The sequence below is a fragment of the Schistocerca serialis genome, chromosome 11 (genome assembly GCF_023864345.2).
Source record: "Schistocerca serialis cubense isolate TAMUIC-IGC-003099 chromosome 11, iqSchSeri2.2, whole genome shotgun sequence".
In the NCBI taxonomy this organism is placed as follows: Eukaryota; Metazoa; Arthropoda; class Insecta; order Orthoptera; family Acrididae; genus Schistocerca; species Schistocerca serialis.
The window spans coordinates 7,701,965-7,715,361 of NC_064648.1; positions in this window are offsets into that span (position 1 = coordinate 7,701,965).

Here is a 13,397-nt window from a genome sequence, read left to right on the forward strand (position 1 = left end):
TGACACTAGTTATAGATTCCGATGCTTCACTTCAGGTTTACTGTATTCCTCTGACCTTTTTATTGACGATGAAACACAGAAATTGTATCGGAATTAAATACAAAAGGCACAATGCCGACATGCAGAAAACTGACACTTCATACTATCTTTGTTTTGAACCATTCCTGTGACACTAGTTATAGATTCCGATGCTTCACTTCAGGTTTACTGTATCCCTCTGACCTTCTTATTGACGATGAAACACAGAAATTGAATCGGAATTAAACGCAAATGGCACAATGCCGACTTAAGTACAAGAAAACTGACTCTTCTAACTCTCTATGTTTTGAACCATTGATGTGACACTAATGATAGATTCCGTCGCTTCACTTCAGGTTTACTGTATACCTCTGACCTTCTTTTTGATGATGAAACACAGAAATTGCTTCGGAATTAAATACAAAATGCCCAATGCCGACTTAGGTACAAGAAAACTGACTCTTCTTACTGTCTATGTTTGATCCATTCCTGTAACACTAGTTATTAATTCCGATGCTTCACTTCAGGTTTACTGTATCCCTCTGACCTTGTTATTGACGATGAAACACAGAAATTGCACCGCAATTAAATACAGAAGGCACAATGCCGACTTAAGTACAAGAAAACAGACTCATCTTACTGTCTATGTTTTGAACCATTCCTATGACACTAGTTATAGATTCCGATGCTTCACTTCAGGTTTACTGTATCCCTCTGACCTTCTTATTGACGATGAAACACAGAAATTGAATCGGAATTAAACGCAAATGGCACAATGCCGACTTAAGAACAAGAAAACTGACTCTTCTAACTCTCTATGTTTTGATCCATTGATGTGACACTAATGATAGATTCCGATGCTTCACTTCAGGTTTACCGTATACCTCTGACCTTCTTTTTGACGATGAAACACAGAAATTGCTTCGGAATTAAATACAAAAGGCCCAATGCCGACTTAAGTACAAGAAAACTGACTCTTCTTACTGTCTATGTTTGATCCATTCCTGTAACACTAGTTATTAATTCCGATGCTTCACTTCAGGTTTACTGTATCCCTCTGACCTTGTTATTGACGATGAAACACAGAAATTGCACCGCAATTAAATACAAATGGCACAATGACGACTTAAGTACAAGAAAACTGACTCTTCTTACTGTCTATGATTTGAACCGTTCCTATGACACTAGTTATAGATTCCGATTCTTCACTTCAGGTTTACTGTATTCGTCTGACCTTCATATTGACGATGAAACACACAAATTGCATCGGAATTAAATACAAAAGGCACAATACCGACTTAAATACAAGAAAACTGACTCTTCTTACTGTCTATGATTTGAACCATTCCTGTGACACTAGTTATAGATTCCGATGCTTCACTTCAGGTTCACTGTATCCCTCTGAATTTCGTATTGACGATGAAACACAGAAATTGCATCGGAATTAAATACAAAAGGCACAATGCCGACTTAAGTACAAGAAAACTGACACTTCTTACTCTCTATGTTTTGAACCATTCCTGTGACTCTAGTTATAGATTCCGATGCTTCACATCAAATTTTCTGTATCCCTCTGACCTTCTTATAGACGATGAAACACAGTTATTGCATCGGAATTAAATACAAATGGCACAATGCCGACTTAAATACAAGAAAACTGCCTCTTCTTACTCTCTCTGTTTTGAACCATTCCTGTGACACTAGTTATAGATTCCGATGCTTCACTTCAGATTTACTGTATCCCTCTGACCTTCTTATAGACGATGAAACACAGAATTTGCATCGGAATTAAATACAAAAGGCACAATGCCGACTTAAGTACAAGAAAACTGACACTTCTTACTGTCTATGTTTTGAACCATTCCTGTGACACTAGTTATAGATTCCGATGCTTCACTTCAGGTTTACTGTATCCCTCTGACCTTCTTATTGACGATGAAACACAGAATTTGCATCGGAATTAAATACAAATGGCACAATGCCGACTTAAGTACAAGAAAACTGCCTCTCCTTACTTTCTATGTTTTGAACCATTGATGTGACACTAATGATAGATTCCGATGCTTAACTTCAGGTTTACTGTATCCCTCTGACCTTCTTATTGACGATGAAACACAGAAATTGCATCGGAATTAAATACAAAAGGCACAATGCCAACTTACGTACAAGAAAACTGACTCTTCTTACTGTCTATGTTTGAACCATTCCTGTGACACTAGTTATTGATTCCGATGCTTCACATCAGGTTTACTGCATCCCTCTGACCTTATTATTGACGATGAAACACAGAAATGGCATCGGAATTAAATAAAAAAGGCACAATGCCGACTTAAGTACAAGAAAACTGACACTTGTTACTGTCTATGATTTGAACCATTCCTGTGACACTAGTTATAGATTCCGATGCTTCACATAAGGTTTACTGTATTCCTCTGACCTTCTTATTGACGATGAAACACAGAAATTGCATCGGAATTAAATACAAAAGGCACAATGCCGACATAAGTACAAGAAAACTGACACTTTTTACTGTCTATGTTTGAACCATTCCTGTGACACAAATTATAGATTCCGATGCTTCACATAAGGTTTACTGTATTCCTCTGACCTTCTTATTGACGATGAAACACAGAAATTGCATCGGAATTAAATACAAAAGGCACAATGCCGATTTAAGGACATGAAAACTGTCTCTTCTTACTGTCTATGCTTTGAACCATTCTTGTGACACTAGTTATAGATTCCGATGCTTCACTTCAGGTTTACTGTATTCCTCTGACCTTCATATTGACGATGAAACACACAAATTGCATCGGAATTTAATACAAAAGGCACAATATCGACTTAAATACAAGAAAACTGACTCTTCTTACTGTCTATGATTTGAACCATTCCTGTGACACTAGTTATAGATTCCGATGCTTCACTTCAGGTTCATTGTATCCCTCTGAATTTCGTATTGACGATGAAACACAGAAATTGCATCGGAATTAAATACAAAAGGCACAATGCCGACTTAAGTACAAGAAAACTGACACTTCTTACTCTCTATGTTTTGAACCATTCCTGTGACTCTAGTTATAGATTCCGATGCTTCACATCAAATTTTCTGTATCCCTCTGACCTTCTTATAGACGATGAAACACAGTAATTGCATCGGAATTAAATACAAATGGCACAATGCCGACTTAAATACAAGAAAACTGCCTCTTCTTACTCTCTCTGTTTTGAACCATTCCTGTGACACTAGTTATAGATTCCGATGCTTCACTTCAGATTTACTGTATCCCTCTGACCTTCTTATAGACGATGAAACACAGAATTTGCATCGGAATTAAATACAAAAGGCACAATGCCGACTTAAGTACAAGAAAACTGACACTTCTTACTGTCTATGTTTTGAACCATTCCTGTGACACTAGTTATAGATTCCGATGCTTCACTTCAGGTTTACTGTATCCCTCTGACCTTCTTATTGACGATGAAACACAGAATTTGCATCGGAATTAAAGACAAATGGCACAATGCCGACTTAAGTACAAGAAAACTGCCTCTTCTTACTTTCTATGTTTTGAACCATTGATGTGACACTAATGATAGATTCCGATGCTTAACTTCAGGTTTACTGTATCCCTCTGACCTTCTTATTGACGATGAAACACAGAAATTGCATCGGAATTAAATACAAAAGGCACAATGCCAACTTACGTACAAGAAAACTGACTCTTCTTACTGTCTATGTTTGAACCATTCCTGTGACACTAGTTATTGATTCCGATGCTTCACATCAGGTTTACTGCATCCCTCTGACCTTATTATTGACGATGAAACACAGAAATGGCATCGGAATTAAATAAAAAAGGCACAATGCCGACTTAAGTACAAGAAAACTGACACTTGTTACTGTCTATGATTTGAACCATTCCTGTGACACTAGTTATAGATTCCGATGCTTCACATAAGGTTTACTGTATTCCTCTGACCTTCTTATTGACGATGAAACACAGAAATTGCATCGGAATTAAATACAAAAGGCACAATGCCGACATAAGTACAAGAAAACTGACAACTTTTACTGTCTATGTTTGAACCATTCCTGTGACACAAATTATAGATTCCGATGCTTCACATAAGGTTTACTGTATTCCTCTGACCTTCATATTGACGATGAAACACAGAAATTGCATCGGAATTAAATACAAAAGGCACAATGCCGATTTAAGGACATGAAAACTGTCTCTTCTTACTGTCTATGCTTTGAACCATTCTTGTGACACTAGTTATAGATTCCGATGCTTCACTTCAGGTTTACTGTATTCCTCTGACCTTCATATTGACGATGAAACACACAAATTGCATCGGAATTTAATACAAAAGGCACAATACCGACTTAAATACAAGAAAACTGACTCTTCTTACTGTCTATGATTTGAACCATTCCTGTGACACTAGTTATAGATTCCGATGCTTCACTTCTGGTTCACTGTATCCCTCTGAATTTCGTATTGACGATGAAACACAGAAATTGCATCGGAATTAAATACAAATGGCACAATGCCGACTTAAGTACAAGAAAACTGCCTCTTCTTACCCTCTATGTTTTGAACCATTGATGTGACACTAATGATAGATTCCGATGCTTAACTTCAGGTTTACTGTATCCCTCTGACCTTCTTATTGACGATGAAACACAGAAATATCATCGGAATTAAATACAAAAGGCACAATGCCAACTTACGTACAAGAAAACTGACTCTTCTTACTGTCAATGTTTGAACCATTCCTGTGACACTAGTTATTGATTCCGATGCTTCACATCAGGTTTACTGCATCCCTCTGACCTTATTATTGACGATGAAACACAGAAATGGCATCGGAATTAAATAAAAAAGCACAATGCCGACTTAAGTACAAGAAAACTGACACTTTTTACTGTCTATAATTTGAACCATTCCTGCGACACTAGTTATAGATTCCGATGCTTCACATAAGGTTTACTGTATTCCTCTGACCTTCTTATTGACGATGAAACACAGAAATTGCATCGGAATGAAATACAAAAGTCACAATGCCGACATAAGTACAAGAAAACTGACACTTTTTACTGTCTATGTTTGAACCATTCCTGTGACACTAATTATCGATTCCGATGCTTCACATAAGGTTTACTGTATTCCTCTGACCTTCTTATTGACGATGAACCACAGGAATTGCATCGGAATTAAATACAAAAGGCACAATGCCGATTTAAGGACATGAAAACTGTCTCTTCTTACTGTCTAAGTTTTGAACCATACCTGTGACACTAGTTATAGATTCCGATGCTTCACTTCAGCTTTACTTTATCCCTCTGACCTTCGTATTGACGATGAAACACAGAAATTGCATCAGAATTAAATACAAAAGGCACAATGCCGACTTAAGTACAAGAAAACAGACCCATCTTACAGTCTATGTTTTGAACCATTCCTGTGACACAAGTTATAGATTCCAATGCTTCACTTCAGGTTTACTGTATCCCTCTGACCTTCTTATTGACGATGAAACACAGAAATTGCATCGGAGTAAAATACAAAAGGCACAATGCCGACTTAAGTACAAGATGACTGACACTTCTTACTGTCTATGCTTTGAACCATTCTTGTGACACTAGTTATAGACTCCGATGCTTCACTTCAGGTTTACTATATCCCTCTGACCTTCTTATTGACGATGAAACACAGAAATTGCATATGAATTAAATACAAAAGGCACAATGCCGACTTAAGTAAAAGAAAACTGACACTTCATACTGTCAATGCTTTGAACCATTCTTGTGACACTAGTTACAGATTCCGATGCTTCACTTCAGGTTTACTGTATCCCTCTGACCATCTTATTTACGATGAAACGCAGAAATTGCATCGGAATTAAATACAAAGGGCACAATGCCGACTTAAGTACAAGAAAACTGACTCTTCTAACTCTCTATGTTTTGAACCATTGATGTGACACTAATGATAGATTCCGATGCTTCACTTCAGGTTTACTGTATATCTCTGACCTTCTTTTTGACGATGAAACACAGAAATTGCATCGGAATTAAATACAAAAGGCACAATGCCGACTTAAGTACATGAAAACTGACTCTTCATACTGTCTATGTTTGATTCATTCATGTAACACTAGTTATTAATTCCGATGCTTCACTTTATGTTTACTGTATCCCTCTGACCTTCGTATTGACGATGAAACACAGAAATTGCATCGAAATTGAATACGTAAGGCACAATGCCGACTTATGTACAATAAAACTGACTCTTCTTACTGTCAATCTTTGAAACATTCATGTGACACTAGTTATAGATTCCGATGCTTCACTTCAGGTTTACTGTATCCCTATGACGTTCTTATTGACGATGAAACACAGAAATTTCATCCGAATTAAATACAAAAGGCACAATGCCGACTTAAGTACAAGAAAACTGACTCTTCTCACTGTCTATGTTTTGAACCATTCCTGTAACACTAGTTATGGATTCCGATGCTTCACTTCAGGTTTACTGTATCCCTCTGACCTACTTATTGGCGATGAAACACAGAAATTGCATCGTAATTAAATACAAAAGGCACAATGCCGACATAATTACAAGATAACTGACCCCTCTTACTGTCAATGCTTTGAATCATTCTTGTGACACTAGTTACAGATTCCGATGCTTCACTTCAGGTTTACTGTATCCCTCTGACCTTGTTATTGACGATGAAACACAGAAATTGCATCGGAATAAAATACAAAAGGCACAATGCCGACTTAAGTAAAAGAAAACTGACTCTTCTTACTCTGTATGATTTGAACCACTCATGTGACACTAGTAATAGATTCCGGTGCATCACTTCAGGTTTACTGTATTCCTCTGGCCTTTTTATTGACGATGAAACACAGAAATTGCATCGGAATTAAATACAAAAGGCACAATGCCGACTTAAGTACAAGAAAACTGACACTTCTTACTATCTATGTTTTGAACAATTCCTGTGACACTAGTTATAGATTCCGATGCTTCACTTCAGGTTTACTGTATCCCTCTGACCCTCTTATTGACGATGAAACACAGAAATTGCATCGGAATTAAATACAAAAGGCACAATGCCGACTTAAGTACAAGAAAACTGACTCTTCTAACTCTCTATGTTTTGAACCATTGATGTGACACTAATGATAGATTCCGATGCTTCACTTCAGGTGTACTGTATCCCTCTGACCATCTTATTGACGATGAAAAACAGAAATTGCATCGGAATTAAATACAAAAGGCACAAAGCCGACTGAAGTACAAGAGAACTGTCTCTTCTTACTGTCTATGTTTGAACCATTCCTGTGACACTAGTTATTGATTCCGATTCTTCACTTCAGGTTTACTGTATCCCTCTGACCTTCTTATTGACGATGAAACACAGAAATTGCATCGGAATTAAATACAAAAGTCACAATGCCGACTTAAGTACAAGAAAACTGACACTTCTTACTGTCTATGTTTTGAACCATTCCTGTGACACTAGATATAGATTACGATGCTTCACTTCAAGTTTACTGTATCCCTCTGACCTTCTTATTGACGATGAAACGCAGAAATCGCATCGGAATTAAATACAAAAAGCACAATGCCGACTTAAGTACAAGAAAACTGACTCTTCTTACTGTCTATTTTTTGAACCATTCATGTGACTCTAGTTATAGCTTCCAATGCTTCACTTCAGGTTTGCTGTATCCATCACACCTTCTTATTGACGATGAAACACAGAAATTGCATCGGAATTGAATACATAAGGCACAATGCCGACTTATGTACAATAAAACTGACTCTTCTCACTGTCAATGTTTGAAACATTCATGTGACACTAGTTATAGATTCCGATGCTTCACTTCAGGTTTACTGTATCCCTCTGACCTTCTTATTGACGATGAAACACAGAAATTGCATCGGAATTAAATACAAAAAGCACAATGCCGACTTAAGTACAAGAAAACTTAGTCTTCTTACTGTCTATGTTTTGAACCATTCCTCTGACACTAGTTATAGATTCCGATGCTTCACTTCAGGTTTACTGTATCCCTCTGATCTTTTTATTGACGATGAAACACAGTAATTGCAACGGAATTAAATACAAAAAGCACAATGCCGACTTAAGTACAAGAAAACTGACTCTTCATACTGTCTATGTTTGAACCATTCCTGTGACACTAGTTATAGATTCCGACGCTTCACTTCAGGTTTACTGTATCCCTATGACGTTCTTATTGACGATGAAACACAGAAATTGCATCGGAATTAAATACAAAAGCCACAATGCCGACTTAAGTACAAGCAACCTGACTCTTCTTACTGTCTATGTTTTGAACCATTCCTGTGACACTAGATATAGATTACGATGCTTCACTTCAAGTTTACTGTATCCCTCTGACCTTCTTATTGACGATGAAACGCAGAAATCGCATCGGAATTAAATACAAAAAGCACAATGCCGACTTAAATACAAGAAAACTGACTCTTCTTACTGTCTATATTTTGAACCATTCATGTGACTCTAGTTATAGCTTCCGATGCTTCACTTCAGGTTTGCTGTATCCATCAGACCTTCTTATTGACGATGAAACACAGAAATTGCATCGAAATTGAATACGTAAGGCACAATGCCGACTTATGTACAATAAAACTGACTCTTCTTACTGTCAATGTTTGAAACATTCATGTGACACTAGTTATAGATTCCGATGCTTCACTTCAGGTTTACTGTATCCCTATGACGCTCTTATTGACGATGAAACACAGAAATTGCATCCGAATTAAATACAAAAGGCACAATGCCGACTTAAGTACAAGAAATCTGACTCTTCTCACTGTCTATGTTTTGAACCATTCCTGTAACACTAGTTATGGATTCCGATGCTTCACTTCAGGTTTACTGTATCCCTCTGACCTACTTATTGGCGATGAAACACAGAAATTGCATCGTAATTAAATACAAAAGGCACAATGCCGACATAATTACAAGATAACTGACCCTTCTTACTGTCAATGCTTTGAATCATTCTTGTGACACTAGTTACAGATTCCGATGCTTCACTTCAGGTTTACTGTATCCCTCTGACCTTGTTATTGACGATGAAACACAGAAATTGCATCGGAATAAAATACAAAAGGCACAATGCCGACTTAAGTAAAAGAAAACTGACTCTTCTTACTCTGTATGATTTGAACCACTCATGTGACACTAGTAATAGATTCCGGTGCTTCACTTCAGGTTTACTGTATTCCTCTGGCCTTTTTATTGACGATGAAACACAGAAATTGCATCGGAATTAAATACAAAAGGCACAATGCCGACTTAAGTACAAGAAAACTGACACTTCTTACTATCTATGTTTTGAACAATTCCTGTGACACTAGTTATAGATTCCGATGCTTCACTTCAGGTTTACTGTATCCCTCTGACCCTCTTATTGACGATGAAACACAGAAATTGCATCGGAATTAAATACAAAAGGCACAATGCCGACTTAAGTACAAGAAAACTGACTCTTCTAACTCTCTATGTTTTGAACCATTGATGTGACACTAATGATAGATTCCGATGCTTCACTTCAGGTGTACTGTATCCCTCTGACCATCTTATTGACGATGAAAAACAGAAATTGCATCGGAATTAAATACAAAAGGCACAAAGCCGACTGAAGTACAAGAGAACTGTCTCTTCTTACTGTCTATGTTTGAACCATTCCTGTGACACTAGTTATTGATTCCGATTCTTCACTTCAGGTTTACTGTATCCCTCTGACCTTCTTATTGACGATGAAACACAGAAATTGCATCGGAATTAAATACAAAAGTCACAATGCCGACTTAAGTACAAGAAAACTGACACTTCTTACTGTCTATGTTTTGAACCATTCCTGTGACACTAGATATAGATTACGATGCTTCACTTCAAGTTTACTGTATCACTCTGACCTTCTTATTGACGATGAAACGCAGAAATCGCATCGGAATTAAATACAAAAAGCACAATGCCGACTTAAGTACAAGAAAACTGACTCTTCTTACTGTCTATTTTTTGAACCATTCATGTGACTCTAGTTATAGCTTCCAATGCTTCACTTCAGGTTTGCTGTATCCATCACACCTTCTTATTGACGATGAAACACAGAAATTGCATCGGAATTGAATACATAAGGCACAATGCCGACTTATGTACAATAAAAGTGACTCTTCTCACTGTCAATGTTTGAAACATTCATGTGACACTAGTTATAGATTCCGATGCTTCACTTCAGGTTTACTGTATCCCTCTGACCTTCTTATTGACGATGAAACACTGAAATTGCATCGGAATTAAATACAAAAAGCACAATGCCGACTTAAGTACAAGAAAACTTACTCTTCTTACTGTCTATGTTTTGAACCATTCCTCTGACACTAGTTATAGATTCCGATGCTTCACTTCAGGTTTACTGTATCCCTCTGATCTTTTTATTGACGATGAAACACAGTAATTGCAACGGAATTAAATACAAAAAGCACAATGCCGACTTAAGTACAAGAAAACTGACTCTTCATACTGTCTATGTTTGAACCATTCCTGTGACACTAGTTATAGATTCCGACGCTTCACTTCAGGTTTACTGTATCCCTATGACGTTCTTATTGACGATGAAACACAGAAATTGCATCGGAATTAAATACAAAAGGCACAATGCCGACTTAAGTACAAGATAACTGACTCTTCTCACTGTCTATGTTTTGAACCATTCCTGTGACACTAGTTATGGATTCCGATGTTTCACTTCAGGTTTACTGTATCCCTCTGACCTACTTATTGGCGATGAAACACAGAAATTGCATCGTAATTAAACACAAAAGGCACAATGCCGACTTAAGTACAAGATAACTGACTCTTCTTACTGTCAATGCTTTGAATCATTCTTGTGACACCAGTTACAGATTCCGATGCTTCACTTCAGGTTTACTGTATCCCTCTGACCTTGTTATTGACGATGAAACACAGAAATTGCATCGGAATAAAATACAAAAGGCACTATGCCGACTTAAGTAAAAAAAAACTGACTCTTCTTATTCTGTACGATTTGAACCACTCATGTGACACTAGTAATAGATTCCGGTGCTTCACCTCAGGTTTACTGTATTCCTCTGACCTTTTTATTGACGATGAAACGCAGAAATTGCATCGGAATTAAATACAAAAGGCACAATTCCGACTTAAGTACAAGAAAACTGACACTTATTACTATCTATGTTTTGAACAATTCCTGTGACACTAGTTATAGATTCCGATGCTTCACTTCAGCTTTACTGTATCCCTCTGACCTTCTTATTGACAATGAAACACAGAAATTGCATCGGAATTAAATACAAAAGGCACAATGCCGACTTAAGTACAAGAAAACTGACTCTTCTAACTCTCTATGTTTTAAACCATTGATGTGACACTAATGATCGATTCCGATGCTTCACTTCAAGTTTACTGTATCCCTCTGACCTTCTTATTGACGATGAAAAACAGAAATTGCATCGGAATTAAATACAAAAGGCACAATGCCGATTTAAGTACAAGAAAACTGACTCTTCTTACTGTCTATGTTTGAACCATTCCTGTGACACTAGTTATTGATTCCGATTCGTCACTTCAGGTTTACTGTGTCCCTCTGACCTTCTTATTGACGATGAAACACAGAAATTGCATCGGAATTAAATACAAAAGTCACAATGCCGACTTAAGTACAAGAAAACTGACACTTCTTTCTCTCGATTATTTGAACCATTGATGTGACACTAATGATAGATTCCGATGCTTCACTTCAGGTTTACTGTATCCCTCTGACCTTCTTATTGACGATGAAACACAGAAATTGCTTCGGAATTAAATACAAAAAGCACAATGCCGACTTAAGTATAAGAAAACTGACTCTTTTTACTGTCTATGTTTTGAACCATTTATGTTACTCTAGTTATAGCTTCCGATGCTTCACTTCAGGTTTACTGTATCCATCAGACCTTCTTATTGACGATGAAACACAGAAATTGCATCGGAATTAAATACATAAGGCACAATGCCGACTTATGTACAATAAAACTGACTCTTCTTACTGTCTATGTTTGAAACATTCATGTGACACTAGTTATAGATTCCGATGCTTCACTTCAGGTTTACTGTATCCCTCTGACCTTGTTATTGACGATGAAACACAGAAATTGCATCGGAATTAAATACAAAAGGCACAATGCCAACTTAAGTACAAGAAAACTGACTCTTCTTAATGTCTATGATTTGAACCATTCCTGTGACACTAGTTATGGATTCCGAGGCTTAACTTCAGGTTTATTGTATCCCTCTGACCTACTTATTGGCGATGAAACACAGAAATTGCATCGGAATTAAATACAAAAGGCACAATGTCGACTTAAGTACAAGATAACTGACTCTTCTTACTGTCAATGCTTTGAACCATTCGTGTGTTACTAGTTACAGATTCCAATGCTTCACTTCAGGTTTACTGTATCCCTCTGACCTACTTATTGACGATGAAACACAGAAATTGCATCGGAATTAAATACTAAAGACACAATGCCGACTTAAGTACAAGATAACTGACTCTTCTTACTGTCAATGTTTGAAACATTCATGTGACACTAGTTATAGATTCCGATGCTTCACTTCAGGTTTACTGTATCCCTCTGACCTTCTTATTGACGATGAAGCACAGAAATTGCATCGGAATTAAATACAAAAGGCACAATGCCGAATTAAGTACAAGAAAACTGACTCTTCATACTGTCTATGTTTGAACCATTCCTGTAACACTAGTTATTGATTCCGATGCTTCACTTTAGGTTTACTGTATCCCTGTGACCTTCTTATTGACGGTGAAACACAGAAATTGCATCGGAATTAAATACAAAAGGCACAATGCCGACTTAAGTACAAGAAAACTGACTCTTTTAACTCTCTATGTTTTGAACCATTCCTGTGACACTAGTTATTGATTCCGATGCTTCACTTCATATTTACTGTATCCCTCTGACCTTCTTATTGACGATGAAACACAGAAATTGCATCGGAATTACATACAAAAGGCACAATGCCGACTTAAGTACAAGAAAACTGACTCTTCATACTGTCTATGTTTGAACCATTCCTGTGACACTAGTTATTGAATCCGATGCCTCACTTCATATTTACTGTATCCCTCTGACCTTCTTATTGACGATGAAACACAGAAATTGCATCGGAATTACATACAAAAGGCACAATGCCGACTTAAGTACAAGAAAACTGACTCTTCTTACTCTCAATGCTTTGAACCATTGATGTGAAACTAA